Genomic DNA, 15,523 nt, shown 5'->3' with positions numbered 1-15,523 from the left:
TCCCCCTCCCCCCTGCCCCTTTCCCAAGGTGATAGAGAACCTGGCGGGCAGGCTGTGCCCCATAGAAGAGTTCCGTTTCCTCCTGGTGAGGGATGGGAACCAGCCTGGGGCAGGAGGGATGAGGGTTCTGGGGGCTCTCCCAGCCCTGCCTCATATTTGAAGGATGCCGTCTGGGCGGCAGCATGGTTTAGGTTAGACAAGGCGGCCCCTAGGTTTATAGCCTGGCCTCGGGCAGGATGCTGCCATGCCACCTTTTCTTCTGCACGTCCTGACCTGGCACCCTACCTAGTTAAAGGTCCTCAGGCCTCCTGCCCCCTGGGCATTGCCACCACTCCCTGCCCAGGCACAGCTGTTCTTGTCCTGGACTAATCTTCAGAGATTCTTGTCCAGCCCACAGCTTTGCTGGACATCGCAGGATGGGCCAGGCCCCCTGCCCAGCACTAACATCTCTTTGTGAGTCTCAACCAGACTGAGCCGCAGCTTCAGGGTCAGAGTAGGCTCTGACTTAATTGATGTGACCCAGGACAAGGGGGTTTATTGATGGTGTCACATCTGCTTAAGTTTTTGGCCTGTATTATCTCATTAGGGCACGATACCCCTCTGTCCCATGCTTAGGTGCCCACCTGTGGCCACAGTGCCTTTCCTACCACCATCCCTACTTGAGGCTGGTGTCCAGGCACCTGTGGCTCCAGGCAGAAGGCTGAGTGCAGAGCCAGGCCTGGGCAGATGTTCCACAGGGGCTGCAGGAGCTGACAGCCCTGACCACCCAGGCCGTGGCCATCCATTCCCCTTCACCGTGGCTGACCCCTCATCCACCATCCTTCCAGGGGCCAGGCCTGGGCCCAAACTGACTTTTGCCTGCCCCTGGTCCTCCTCGTGTTTTTGGCTGAGCTTGATGGTCTTGCCTGTTTCCTTGATTATCCTCAATCAGAGGTTTGTAGAGCCACGTGGGGACATCACATCTCCTGTCTACCAGGCCCTCACCAGAGACAGGACTGCCTTGGCCCGGGCCTGGGATAGTCAGGGGTCACACTCACCTGTTGGGACCTAGATTCAGTGGCTTCAATCTGGGCAAGGGCCTGATGGGCAGCTGCCCCTTCTCCTCTGCTTTGGGGAGGCTGGAGAGGAAGGTCAGGCAGGAGATCTGCTTCCTGCCCACCTGAGGCTGGTTGGAAGCAGGGCGCCCACCTGTACCTGTCTCACCTTGCTGCAGGTGCATCGGAGGCTGAACCCCTCCCCTGATCTCCTGCAGGTGCAGATTCCAGGTTTCCAATGGGTGTTGGGGTGGGCTCCACTGCTCTCCTGACCCTAGGGAACCCTGGGCTCCATGAGGCCTTGGCCTAGCCAGATTGTTTCCCACACTGTCACCTCCCCACACTGTCACCTCCCCAAACATGGGGCTGCATGCTGTGTGCCCTGAGTGGGACATTGGAAGGAGTTCCACCTTCCAGGTTGTATCACAGGAAAGCCTCTGCCATGGGCATGTGCTGGCCGAGACAGATGGGGTTGAACCAACCCTGTCACTTTGGCCTTGGGCAAGTCACCCGTGCCTTGCTTCCCTTTCCCCAGCAGCCAGATGGGGATAATAGCACCTATTTCACCTGTACTAAAGTGGTCACTTGTTAGCAGGAACTGAGTGCCGGAGGAGGTGCAGACAGAGCCATCGAGGCAGCACTGCAGCTGGACCTGGGTGTGAGTCCCTGCTCCTGGCTGTGAGATGTGTGTCTCCCTCTGTTTATTCATCTGAAGGATAGGGCTGTGCTGTTCTGGGGTCACTGTGACAATTCAACTGGCCTGTGTGAGTTGGTGGTGGCCTCCTGAGATGGTTTGAGGTGAGCTGGAGGTGTGTATTGAATGCCCCCTCACCCCGTGGGGAAGACCCACTTAGGGAAGACTCACGTGTCTGTATGGAGGAATACAGGTTCCCTGCCCCTCAGCTGTCCTCTGTCTCTTCCCAGCCCCCTCTGTTGTCCTGCAGGCTCTGCCGGTGGCCATCCAGCTTGGTGGCCATCTGGCTGGTCCACTCTTCCAGGTGGACCCTCTCTCCTCACGTGGTGCAGGTCCCATTGCGCCACCTCCAGACAGGCATGCTAGCCCCCAGAGCTGCCCTTCCCTGCTACCCAGCCCCCACCCGCAAGTATGTGCCACCTCCCTAAAGCCCGCTGTGTTCACCAACTGTGTTTGAACTCTGTCTCTGTGCAAGGCCTCATAAAAGCCTGAAACAGCCTGGCTTGTAGTGGGCCAGGAGACCAAAACTTGAAGACAGAGTGACAGAGTGAAGACAGAGAGACCACCTAGTCAGCCTCAGCCCCAGGACTGTGTCTATGCTGGTCCTGGCTCTAGTGACCCAGTTGTCTCCTGAGACACCTGTAAGGGCTCCTGTGGTGATAGAGGTGGCTGGAAAGAACAGGCTGCCATAACCCTCCCTCCCTGAGAAGGCCCACTGGGGAATGTTTTAGGCTTCAGGGCATCCCGGGGGGCATCTTCCAGGGACCCCTCGTACACCCTGTCCCGCCCTGGCTCTCTAGTGAGAAATTGCAGTTGCTTGGACAGCGGGGCTGACCCAGGACAAGTGCATCTATTAGGCTGGTCTTCGGGGTGCTGGGGTGGGGGCAGGGGCGCTTCAGGGATAGGAAGAAGAGGCCTGTGTGTTCCAGAAGTACAGAGGAACCTGATGCCAGCCGCAGTCAACCCTGATGTGATGATCTGTCCACCAACCCTCTTTGATGTCTTGGTGCTGGCTGCTGTCTTTGGCCAGGTAAGCTCATGGTCTGGGCTCCCGGGGTCCCCTCACTGGGCCTGCCCACTGCCTGCAGGTAGGGGAGCCTACGGGCCAGGACTATCCTTGGCTCCCCCTTCAAGGTCATGGGTTCAAAGACCATTCCTGGATTCCACCACTGCCAAGCGTCAATGGTCACAGGAGCTGCTTGGGCTTTCTGGGTTAAGACCCTTGCCTATCCCTGTGTCCCCCCCTGCAGTAGGGGGGCTGCAGGGGTCAGCCTCAGTCTCTGCCCTGGGAGCCTGCCTTACCTTGCCCTGGCAGCCCCACACCTGCCCTGGAAGACCCCCCACACCCACTGGCTCTGATCCACTGTAGAGCAGCCAGGGCACCCGTTGCTCACACCCTCTGGCCTGAGGCTGACTGGCTCTGTGGCTGGGTTCAGGGGTTCAGGCAGGGGGGTGGGCCTTGCCCTCAGCAGCCCCCATTCCTGCTCTGACCCCTTTTCAGTCTTCCTCCTCTTGTGGGCGGTACCCTGGGGCCCTCACCCCTGGAGGTGTGAGGACCTCCCAGCTCCTCACACGAGATGACTGTCTAAGTATCTAGAAATCAATATTTTAAATACAAACTTTGGATCGCTTCGTGACTTTTGCATATCCTCAAAGGGCCATCGTTTCTCTTAGGACTGACAGTCCCTCCAGCCCTACTGGGCCAGACTAGGCAGGCATAAGGATGCCCTGTCCCAGCCCTCTTTGGGGCGGGCTTCTGTCCCCTTCCTGCTGCCTGGAAGCAGGACCACACTTTGGTGGCAGGAGGGGCAGCAGAGACTGTGGACCCCCGAGCTGTGCCTAAGTCCTCTGTGTGGTCTAGCTGCATTGGCCATCATTTACCACTCTGTAAAGAAGACCGATACCTGTGGCATGGAGGGCGTGAGGCTGGTGTGAGTGCCAAGCACTTGGAGCAGGGCCCCGAGTGAGCGTGGACGTGGGAACAGGGGTGTTCCTAGACTTCATGCACCTTGGTGATGGGAGTGGAGCTCCCTGTGTGGGTTGACAAGGCATTGCTTTCCCCCACCCCACCTCTGCCCCAGCCCTGCAAGTCCAGTCCTTGGGGGTGTAGGAGGGAAGAAGCCCCTGGCTGTGTGGCCTCGGGCTGGACCCTGGCCCTCTCTGGTTCTGAGTTCCTGGGAAAGTCAGTGGTGTTGGAACTCCGGATTCATTCCTCAGCGTTGAGGCACTGTCTGTGGAAGCCGTGGGGCAAGGTGAAGGTGGGGAGAGGAGAGGCTTGGAGTTTGGGTTTCAGCAGAGGGATTAGCAGCGTGAGGGGTCACCTGTGTGTAGAGGAAAGGGAGTGAAGGCCAGGAGTGAGGAATGAGTCTGAGTGCACCCAGGATGGTGCTGCGTCTCCTCCCACATCCACCTGGCCCCAGGGAAGGGAGAAGAAAGGCCACGAGACAAAGGGGAAACTGAGTTGGGTCCACATATGTCCTTCCAGGACCTGGAGGTGCCACTGTCTGGCCCTTATGCAGTGGGAAGTGGGGGAGGGAAGATTCCCTCCCCACACCTCCTGTTCTCTGTCCCAGGTCTCCTGGCCCCCTGTGCACCTAAGTTCAGTCTCTGTCGGCCCCCAGCATCATTTCTAGGGTTGGTGGGAGGCAGCTGGGAACCGGCTAGGGGTAGGTGGGGCCTGTTTGGGGGAGTCTGCTTGACTGCCTGAGCCACTTCCCACAGTAGTGGGGAGCTTTTCTGGCACATTGACTGCACCACCAAGGCACTGTCAACAGTAGCTCCCGGGGAGTGTTTGCAGAAGGCCCTGGCAGGGGTGGTGATGGATCCCACCCAGAACAGAAGCAGGGTGGGGGGTCAGGGAGAACCACTTACCTGTCTGGAGAGGGTCCTCTGTGCTGCACTGTGCGCGTCTACGCTCCCAGGCTGAACACCCCGTGGGAGGCCCTCCACTTCAGCACCTTGACAAGAAGGGCAGGGACAGTGGGATCAGGCCCAGCTCCCTGACCCCAAACCCTGCAGCCCCAGCTGGAGATGCTGGGCTTGGGTGGGGGAATCAGGGGTGTAAAGGGACCTGCTTACCCCTCAGCTTAGCTCAAGGGCTCAAGGCATCAAAGGCTCAGCCTGCCCCTCAGGAAGGAGTCTGGGCCCAGTCAGACACTCACTAGGACAAGGGCAAATGTGACGAGCAGGAGGCCTAGAATGAGAAGAGCCACAGCATAGCCAGGGATGGAGGCGTCCAGCAGGTTGGGGCTAGGAGTACCTAGAGCAGACCAAGAAGGCTATGGCCAGGCGGGGGCCCTGCCTCCCAGACTTCTGAGAAGGCAGAATCTGGGCCCAGAAGTTGCTGCGGGACCAGGGAGCTGGGGCTAGGAGCATCTTGGAGGGCTCCATGAGGAAGGGAGGCAGGTTTCAGATTAGGGCATGTGGAGGCAGCGAGCCCAAGGGAGGAGGCCAATGGACAGACGGAGGGGGCCTGCAGAGGGAAGGAGTTACTGACCGAGGTCTGGGATGACCATCTCTACCAAGAGGCCCTCTGTCTCCCCCAGGGTGTGCAGGTGTGCAGACCCTGACACACACAGTCCCACACAAGAGCCTGGGCTGGCGCCATGCTGAAGAAGGTGGCACCCACTCTGGCGGTCAGTGGGTCCAGCCTGGTGGGAGGATTATCACAGACTTCAGGGGGCTGGGCAGCCTGGGGGGCCTAAGGGCGGTCATCTCTTCCAGCCTCCTGCCCTCAACCCCAGAACCCAGGTCTGAGCCCTGGGTCACCCAGGGCCACCCCGGACCCACTGGAATTCCTCCACCACCACTTGGTCAAAGTTCGGCAGAGGTCTGAGGACGAAGGTCAGCTAGGGAGTCAGGAGAGGATGGAGAGGGTCACAGCTCTACCAAAGCCTTGTCCAGTCATCGCCCGTCTTCCCGAGGCCTCTTCCCCGATCACCCCACTTCACCCATCCGGTCAGCTCCCCTGAAGTGCCCAGAAGTCAGGGCTGGTTTTGTCCTCCAAGGCCTTGGTGTAGGGCTGGCCCAGGATCTGCAGCCAAACTTCATACAGCACCAGCTCCGCCTTCTCCCCTAGAGCGATGGGGGTGGAGGCGGCATCATCCTGCTCTCCCTCTCCTGGAAGCCCTGGGGTGGGGCGCGCACCCAAGCTCTAATGCTCCATCCAGGGGTCAGCCGCCGCTGGTCTAACGGTCAAATTTCTTGCTGCCTGTTTTTATGTGGCCCACGAGCCAAGAATGGCTTTTACGTGTTTAAATGGTAGAAAACATGGAAAGTAGAATCGTATCTTGTGACACATGAGAAGTACGTGACAAGCAAACTTCCACGTCCATAAAGAAAGTTTCCCGGGAATGTGGCCACGCTCAATTGTTGACATGTTGTCTAGGGCTGATTTCTTGCTACAGGGGAGGGTTTGAGTAGGTGGTGACTAAAAGCCAGTGGTCTGCAGAGCCTTAAAGAGTTTCCTTCTGGCCCTGTACGGAAAACGCTTGCTAACCCCTGCGCTGATCCATCTAATGGAATACACTGCTCACTCCGAGAGTTAATCCTAGTAGGAAATGTTGCTGGTAATTTAATAGGTGCTGCTTTTATGTTTTATTTTGTCCAAATTCACTCCCTGCGAGGAGGTCGTGTTGGGGCTTGTGGCCATCAAAGGTGAAGCCTCTTTAAGAGGATGCGTGGGGAGCTCTACCGTCTGCTGAGAGGGTTGTGATGGGCCCTCTGTGTTGAGGAATGAAGAGGGAACACTGCCTGTCTGCCGGGAGCTGGCTTTCTGGGGAGCAGAAGAGATGGTGGTTCGGACCCGTGGAGGTGGAGGCCCAAACCAATCTGATCTCTGGGGCGGCCGGCAGGGAGAGTAGTTGTGTAGGAGTGGGTGTGAGGGCAGAGCCTGAAGGAGGGTACCCCTGACTGCACCCCCAGGAGGCTGCGGTGGTGGGTGTGGGGCAGCACTGTAGGAGGACCAGCACCTTCTGTGACTGAGGGGTCCTTGGAGAGCAGCTTCAGGCTGTGTGTGGCTGGAGGGGACTGATTTGCCCTGCGCTCTCCTAACTTGGGTGTGGGCCAGCTCTCCCTGTTTGGATGGCACGAGCTGGGAGAAGTCATCCCATCAGGAGGCCTCCAGAGGAGATATGGGTTTCTTACAGCCCCGGTACTGGGACAGAGCTGAGGGTTTTTGCCCCTGACTTGGTGGGACAGATCTTGGCATGCATGTGAGGACTCAGTGAGGTCCTGTGCAATCAGGGAGGTGACGGGACCCTCTCATCCCTCTGATCTTGACTGCTTCTGGCCTCTGTCCAGCTCCTTGCTAAAGCTCTATGCCCCATTCCTCTCTATGGACCCAACAGATGAGCAAGTATTGTCCGAAGGGAATTCTGCCCATTCTGTAGAAGGGGAACATTGAGGTTTACAGAGGGGAAGAGCCTGCTGGCCCAGAGACACACAGGGATCGCAGCCCTACTAAAAATATACAAATTAGCCAGTGTGGTGGCACATGCTTGTAATTCCAGCTACTAGGGTGGCTGAGGCATGATGATCACTTGAACCCAAGAGGCAGAGGTTGCAGTGAGCTGTGATCTCACCACTGCACTCCAGCCTGTGCAACAGAGCATGACCCTGTCTCAAAAAAATGTTAAAAACCATTTGTCCAGTATAAACTTTTTCAAAATACATACTCAAACATAGAAAAGTCTAGAAATGTAATCAATATTAATTTCAGGAAAGAATTCTAAGATGACTTGTTTTGGTTATCTGCATTTTTTTTCTTTTATTTTTTGGACATAGAGTCTTGCTCTGTCACCCAGGCTGGAGTGCAGTGACCCGATCAGGGATCACTGCAGCCTTGACCTCACAGGCTTAAGCCATCCTCCCACCTCAGTCTCCTGAGTAGCTGCTACTACAGGCACATGCCACCATACCTGGCTAATTTTTGGATTATTGTATTTTTTGCAAAGATGGGGTTTTGCTATGTTGCTCAAGCTGGTCTTAAGTGATCCGCCCACCTCGGCCTCCCAGAGTGCTGGGATTACAAGTGTGAACCATGTGTGCCAGGCCTGTTTTCTTTTCTGTAATGACCATGACCATAGATTTCATGCACCAACATTTTTCTAACAATAGTATTTACAAAGTGTACTATGATAAATGTTCAGAGAAAAATAATACAAAATTGTAAAAATCATACATAACTAGTTTTTTTGTTTTTGTTTTTGTTTTTTAAAAAAGGAAGAAACAAACAAAGTATATTGTCCAGGAAGATAGTTACTTACCACTTTGTATTTCTCTGGTGAACTCATTGGGAACTCTAAAAAGTTCCAGGAGTAGAATCATGGGGTCAGAGTACCCTGGCTTTAACTTCTGGTTCAGAGAATCCTAACAACTTACATTGTCACCAGCAAGGTGTTTGACTACCTGAGCCACTCTCACCTTAAATCAATTCTCATCTGACATTAGCTGCTCAGCTTTCTGCTGATACGTTGACTCCAGGAGGCTCCTTGAGTTCTGTGTGTTTGGCTGGCCTCTGGTGGCCCCATTATTATTTTCTGCCAGGTAAAGGTCAGTCACCTGCTCACAGACCTCATCACTCATGATATGCTGCAGCTGGAATCAAACAAAGGCAAGCTGTTAGTGAACACAGAAAACATTTCTCCGTTATACAGTTCAATGCTCCTTTGATCCAGTCATTCAACTCAAAAAAGGCTTTGGTTTCCTTTGGCTAGCAATTTTAGAAAATTAATCATACAAACTACTGTATCATTTTCTTGGAGAATAATCAAGCCAAGATTTTCAACCATATCAGTGGTCCATTGTAAAATTTTCATATCTATTTAAAATCAAAACCATAGAAAATTCAGGTTAATATACTTTTATTGTTGTTGTTTTGTTGCACCCAGGCTGGAGTGCAGTGCGTGATGGCTTACCACAACCTCTGACTCCTTGGTCCAAGTGATTCTCCTGCTTCAGCTTCCTGAGTAGCTGGAATTACAGGCACGCACCACCATGCCCAGCTAATTTTTGTGTTTTTAGTAGAGACAGGGTTTCACCATGCTGGCCAGGATGGTCTCGATCTCCTGACCTCATGATCTGCCTGTCTTGACCTCCCAAAGTGCTGGAATTATAGGTGTGAGCCACAGTGCCCAGCCTAATGTACTGTTTATTTAAAATTCTAAGGATCTTTAAATACTTTTCCATGGATCATATTTTTACTGCATTTTAAAATCATTTTCAATTTGCTTTCACACATATTCTCCCTCATCTGATCCTCACAACTGCCCTGGGAAGCAGGTTGGGGAGAGAGTTGGGGCCGGTTAGGAGACAAATTTACCCAATGCATAAGAAAGCTCACTGTGAGCCGGGTGAGGAAGGGAGCCTTGGAGAATCATGAATGCAGTATCTATGTCTATATTCCCAGCCCAACTACAATGCCTGAAATTAATTAGGTATTTAAGAAATAGCTGCTGAATTATTACCTACGAGCGCTCAGCTGAAGAAGCAGGATTGGGACTAACAGTCAAGCTTCCTGACTCCTAGCCGAATACCTTTCCAAACACACCACCTATTTTTCTATATCTGATAAAAAGTATAGTGCTTAAGATGTACATAATGTGAACTCACTTTCAATACAGGCCACTCATGATTCACTATCAGTAGCTTTTGTGACAAACTTAGTAAACTAGAAAGTTGAACCTTTCAGAGTTCCCATTCTCATGTCATATGCTGTTTCTGTTTTGAAATAAAAATCCTTCCAAATGAAACTGTATCCATCAAAATGACAGAGAAGTGGAAATAGACACAAGAAGAAAGTAAAACAGTAATTTCAACATCAATTTGTCTATTTTGCTTTAATAGTATAACCTCCAAGCCATTCTATTTTTAGGAAGATACATTCTTTTTGAAGTGTTAGAAACCATGATAACTATTCTTAACTTTAAGTCCTAAATGACCAGTGTGTGTATTAGTAGATAACTGGACACAGCAAGGTCAGAAGGGTGACTGAGTGTGGCAGAAAGGGCAGTATCTCCAGCAACTGCAGATGGCTAAATGACAATGAGTCCAGATAATGGATTCTGATACAACCATTCAAATAATGCTTATGAGTACTTGATAACATAGGGAAAAGCTTAAGATACAATGTTTTAGAGAGAAAAAAGGGAAGGTGGAAAAAATAGATGGAAAGCATGACTTCAATCATGCATACAGATGCTTCCACTTTGTGTTTTTTTTTCTTTTCTTTTTTTTTTTTTTGAGACAGGGTCTCACTCTGTCGCCCAGGCTGGAGTGCAGTGGCATCATGATCTCGGCTCACTGCGGCCTCTACTTCCTGGGCTCAAGCAATGCTCCCACCCAGCCTCCTACGTACCTGGGACTACAGGTATGTGCCACCATACCCAGCTAATTTTTTGTATTATTAGTAGAGATGGAGTTTTTCCATGTTTCCCAGTCTGGTCTCGAACTCCTGAGCTCAAGTGATCCACCTGCCTCAGCCTCCTAAAGTGCTGGGATTACAGGCGTGAGCCACCGCCTCTACTTTATACTTTCTAGTAGAAGTAGACTGTATTACTGATGTCCCACCCGCACCCTCTTTTTGGATATCTGGCCCCTCCTCGAGTCTCTGGAAAGGGCAGCACTACAAATCCAGGGACAACTAGGGAACTCCCACCCTCACTGCTAGGCAGATCAGATTCTCTCTCCTGCTCATTGGAAATGACACAGTTTTCAATAGATTTTTTGCAGAGGAGCATCTATATGGTCCAGTAACACTGGGACCAGGGGTACTGCCAGGGCAAGCCAAAGCCTCAGAGGCTGGAGGAGCCTGGAGCACATGCTGAATGTTTATCCGCAGAGCAGAGCACAAGCATGGAGCAGAAGTCCAGAGTGAAGGCCTGCGGAAGAGGAAAATCGCCTCCCAGCCCAGGCAGGCCTTCCATGGTGTGGTCCTATTTTGAGTTCTGTACTTAGATGTCTGTGAGGTTGCCTATTGTATTCTCAATACAAATTCCACTTAAGTCAGCCTAGAAAAGGTTAAGATAAATATAATGACTTGACCTGGCTGGAGTGCAGTGGTGTGATCACGGCTCACTGTAGCCTCAACTTCCTGGGCTCAGGTGATCCTTCCCCTTAAGCCTCCCGAGTAGCTGGGACTACAGACATGAGCCACCATGCCCAGCTAATTTTTTGTATTTTTCTCATAAAAATATTTTTTCAGAAGAAATCTTATATATAATACATTGAAAATCACGGATTGCTTTTTCTTCATCTTTTTTTTTCTTTTGTGAACATGTAGGTGTTTGAGTCTCACAGGATATGGGCTGTTTGAAAACTATTTCGTTATCTTCATCATCATTCATTTCAGCCACTTCAGATTTTCATCTCTCCAAAAACGTTGATGTACAAACCGGTGTGGGGCCCTGGGTATCCACAGTCTTCTCAGGAGTACCTAAACCTTTTTCTTCTTCATTTTGTTTTTTTCTTTTTCTTCTTCTTACATAAAACCTGGCCGTTTGTAGATGTCTGACGATTTGTTTTTGAAATCCTTTCCATTTTCTGTAAAATCAAAGAAGGAACATCATAATCATTTCCTTCTTAAGCTAATTTCTTCCCAAGTAATCCTTCTTTCCTTTTAAATCGCTCCTCCATCTGTAGCTTTTGTGTAAGTGCCGATTCTGATGATACGTGTCACTGATGGATATGATGGCTGCTTAAATGGAATATTCCAGTCTTGAAAGAGTTCTTTCTGTACTTTTTCTGGTGGCATAAAATGAGTCTCCAAAAGTCTTTCACCAAACACGTAGTTGTTCATCGTTTCAGCAACTATCTTGGCAACATCCTCAGACTCAAACTACACAAATGCATAGCCTTTGCTATTTCCAGTCCTTTTATTTCTGGATAGTCTGAACCTTGAAACAGTGCCACACTGGGAGGACAGGAAAGGATCTGGGTTTCATTCAGTAGGTTAAGTAGGTGGCACACATAGACTATTCCACGAGAAAGTTGTTCTTGTTTCTGTGTTTTGTTTTGTTTGTTTGTTTTGAGATGGAGTTTCATTCTTGTTGCCCAGGCTGGAGTGTGATGGCACGATCTCGACTCACTGCAACCTCTACCTCCTGTGTTCAAGCGATTCTCCTGCCTCAGCCTCCTGAATAGCTGGGATTACAGGCATGCACCACTACACCTGGCTAATTTTTGTATTTTTAGTAGAGATGGGGTTTCTGCCTGTCGGTCAGGCTGATCTCGAACTCCTGGACTCAAGCAATCTTCCTGCCTTGGACTCCCAAAGTGCTGTGATTATAGGCATGAGCCACTGCAGGCAGGCTTGACTTTGAAATGTATGTTGTACATCCAGTCAGCAGTGAACTCTGGGAGAACACCAAAGATGAGAATGAGAGAAGAGATACCTCCAGTTAAAGGAGTTAAGAAGAGATGCTTGAACTTAAGTTTTAAGAAGTCACTGCAGGCTAGGCACAGTGGCTCGCGCCTGTAGTCACAGCACTTTGGGAGGCTGAAGTGGGTGAACCACTTGAGCCTAGAAGTTTGAGACCACCCTGGGCAACACGGCAAAATCCTAGCTGTACAAAAAATACAATAAATTAGCCGGGCGCGGTGGCACCTGTGGTCCCAGCTACTTGGGAGGCTGAGGTGGGAGGCCAGCTGCAGTGAACTGAGATCCATCACTCCACTCCAGCTTGGGCAACAGAGTGATACCCTGTCTTTAAAAAAAAAAAAAAAAAAGTCAGTGTTTCGGGTTTTCTGGATGAAACGTCTATTTCCATTAAATAAAAAGGGTCACGACAGTATGTATTATTGATTCAAGATCATAACCAGATGCTTAGAGTAAATAATTGTATCTATTTCAAAAACCAACCTCAGGATTGTTAAAAGTTAGTTTCATTGGATTTTTCTTTAAGCTGTGCTGATTCACTCAGGTCTGTCACTTCCAAGTCCATGTTTTACTACTTTGTAACCCTATTTGGAAGGAAAACTGCAGCTAAGATTATGACCTATCTTGAGATGAAAAGTTTCACTCATATACACGACACATACCCCCACCACAGTATGATGACACAGCGACCCAGCCTTAGGCAAATGGTACCACTGCCAGCAAATGCATTTTTATCTTTATTTCTTCTAAATTTTTTCTTTTGTTTCTTCTAACAGCAGCAAATGCATTTAACATTTTATTGAGATTCTCAATAGCTCCCATTTGGTTTGTATAGCAAATTGTTTACAAAGTAACTTTTTTCCATTTTTTATATTTTATTGAAAATTATGTTCTTCAGTTTTAAAGCCCTGTCCCTCTCCCAAAGAAAGACTAATAACTAACTACCAAGTAATGATTATTTAGGAAAAGAACAAAAGCAAAAACAGCTTTTAAACACTTCTGGAACATGGGTAAGGGTCCAAAGTGAAGACCTTCTGGGCCCAGTGGAGGTGCTAGGCTGCCTTGGGACACCATCAGCACTTCCCCATCCACAACATCCTCCACAGCGGGGAGCCATGCGCGGACCCCGGGGGCTTCCTGTTCCACAAGCTCCCCTCTCTTTTTCCTCTCCACCCTTGCTGCTGGGCCTCCCCTCCAAATCTCCCTAACAAAGGCAGCAGGGTCTTTAATACTGTTCGGCTTTGTCAGTGGGGACAAGGTACTCTAGAAAGCTGAGAGATTCCCTGGTCCAGTCTGGGGCAGGAAAAAATATGCAGTGTAGCATAGATGGTTTCACTTGTCCACTCAGACACACGCTCATACTTATTAGATGGATGTATCAGATGCTTCAAAAGTCCTGATTTGTAGTAGCACAAAAGTTGCTTGTAAAAAGGAAGTTGCAAAATGGTAAAAATGTCTGCAGCAGTTCAGGCTCCTGATGACAAAGCTGGTTCTGCTAAGTAGTTATTTTGACATGCACAGCAGCTTTCCCTGTAAGTCCTGTGTTCCAAGGGTTTCATTTAGACCACAGGAAATTGATATCGAAGTTTGTAATGCTCTCTGCTGACAAAATGTGGTATATCCATCAATGGACTTCTACTCAGTAATGAAAGGAACAAATTACCAAAACCTATTATATGTCATGGACAAACCTCAAAAACATTAGCTAAGTATAAAAGCCAGACAGGAGAGCATGTATTGCATAATTCCATTGATTTGAAATGTCCAAAAAAGGCAAGTTGACAGAGACAGAAATGGTCTGATTTACCTCAAGAGGTAGGGATTCAAGCTCTCTAGAGTACATGCGATACATACATGAGAAAAAATAATGAAAAGAAAAGAAATTTAAATATAATGAAATGAAAACTACTTCTCCCTGATTATAAAGAAAATCACATTCTTTTTGTAATAATTTGGAAGACAAAATATTAAGAAAAGTATTTAATTTTGCCACGCAAAACATTCTGGTTTGTTGCGTTTTATACTTTTGTATGCATATAAACATTTTAAAAAGTAGAATCATAACATATAGTCTTTTGTCACTATGTTTTGGGCATATTTCTATGGCAGTAAATATATCCTTGTCATCATGATTTTTAAAAGCTTGATGTATATTAAGTTAATCATTGCCACCCCTGAAGTAAATTTTCTTATATATATATTTTAATGAACTCAAGCAAGGATTTTTCGGCTGAATTCATAGAAGTAGAATTTCTGGAGGAAAATAAAATAAAACAGTTTTAAGATTTTTAGTAGAAATTTTCAAATTATCCTGCAGAAAAAATCGGTTCAGTTTATATTCCCACCAACAAGGGCAGAGCTCCAGTGTCCTCCTTCCATTTGTTGGTATTTAAGCAGAAAATCTCATTGTTTTCATTACATTTATTTGGTTTCTAGTGCTTTGGAACCTTTTTAATTTTATTTATTTATTTATTATTATTATTTTTTATTTATTTATTATTTATTTATTTATTTATTTTTTGAGGTGGAATCTTGCTCTATTGCCCAGGCTGGAGTGCAACAGTGTGATCTCAGCTCACTGCAACCTCTGCCTCCTGGGTTCAAGCGATTCTCCTGTCCCAGCTTCCTGAGTAGCTGGGATTACAGGTGCCCACCACCGTGCCTGGCTAATTTTTGAATTTTTAGTAGAGACAGGGTTTCACCATGTTGATCAGGTTGGTCTCAAACTCCTCACCTCAGATGATCCACCAGCTTTGGCCTCCTAAAGTGCTAGAATTAAAGGCATGAGCCACCGCACCCGGCCTTGAATCTTTTCTATATGCTTATTGGTCATTTTCATTCTTGTGGGAAGTGCCTGTTTCTCCATTGCCTATTTTCTGGCCAACCTCCAAAGTCACATTTCACTTAATTTTTATCCTGCTGATGGAAAGCATTTAAATCAGTGATTTTAATGTAAATAGGAGCAGGATAGACTGTAATTATCTAGGTCTTGCTCTGTCACCAAGGCTGGAGTGCAGTGGCACGATCATAGGTACTGCAGCCTCGCACTCCTGAACTGAAGCAATTTTCCTACCTCAGCCTCCCAAGTAGCTGGGACTACAGGTGTGTACCACCATGCCCAGCTAATTCAAAAAAATTTTTATGGAGATGTGAATTTGCTATGCTGCCCAGGCTGATCTTGAACACCTGACTTCAAGTAATCCTCCCATCTTGGCTTGTCAAAGTGCTGGAATTACAGGCATGAACTGCTCCCAGCCATGAGCTCATTTGGTTTGCTAGTGGCGTTCTTGGTATCTTTTCATATTGGAGGCTTTGGTGCTACTGCTGAAGTATTACACTCACCATCCTGGGTTACAGGTCTTTTGTTTGAATGTTGAACAGATGGAAGTGTTTAGTTCTGCATCTTTGCAGGTATACAAA

General features: G+C 48.9%; 1 pseudogene; it reads right to left on the bottom strand.

Annotated features, from left to right (window-relative positions):
- Positions 1-5,686: 5,686 nt before the first annotated feature.
- On the bottom strand, positions 5,687-11,479 carry LOC100431038 (MKI67 FHA domain-interacting nucleolar phosphoprotein pseudogene; annotated as a pseudogene).
- Positions 11,480-15,523: the final 4,044 nt, after the last annotated feature.

The sequence above is a fragment of the Macaca mulatta genome, chromosome 7, assembly GCF_049350105.2.
Source record: "Macaca mulatta isolate MMU2019108-1 chromosome 7, T2T-MMU8v2.0, whole genome shotgun sequence".
Classification (NCBI taxonomy): Eukaryota; Metazoa; Chordata; class Mammalia; order Primates; family Cercopithecidae; genus Macaca; species Macaca mulatta.
Note: the sequence above shows the minus strand (reverse complement) of the source record. Positions and strands in the feature narration are given on the sequence as shown.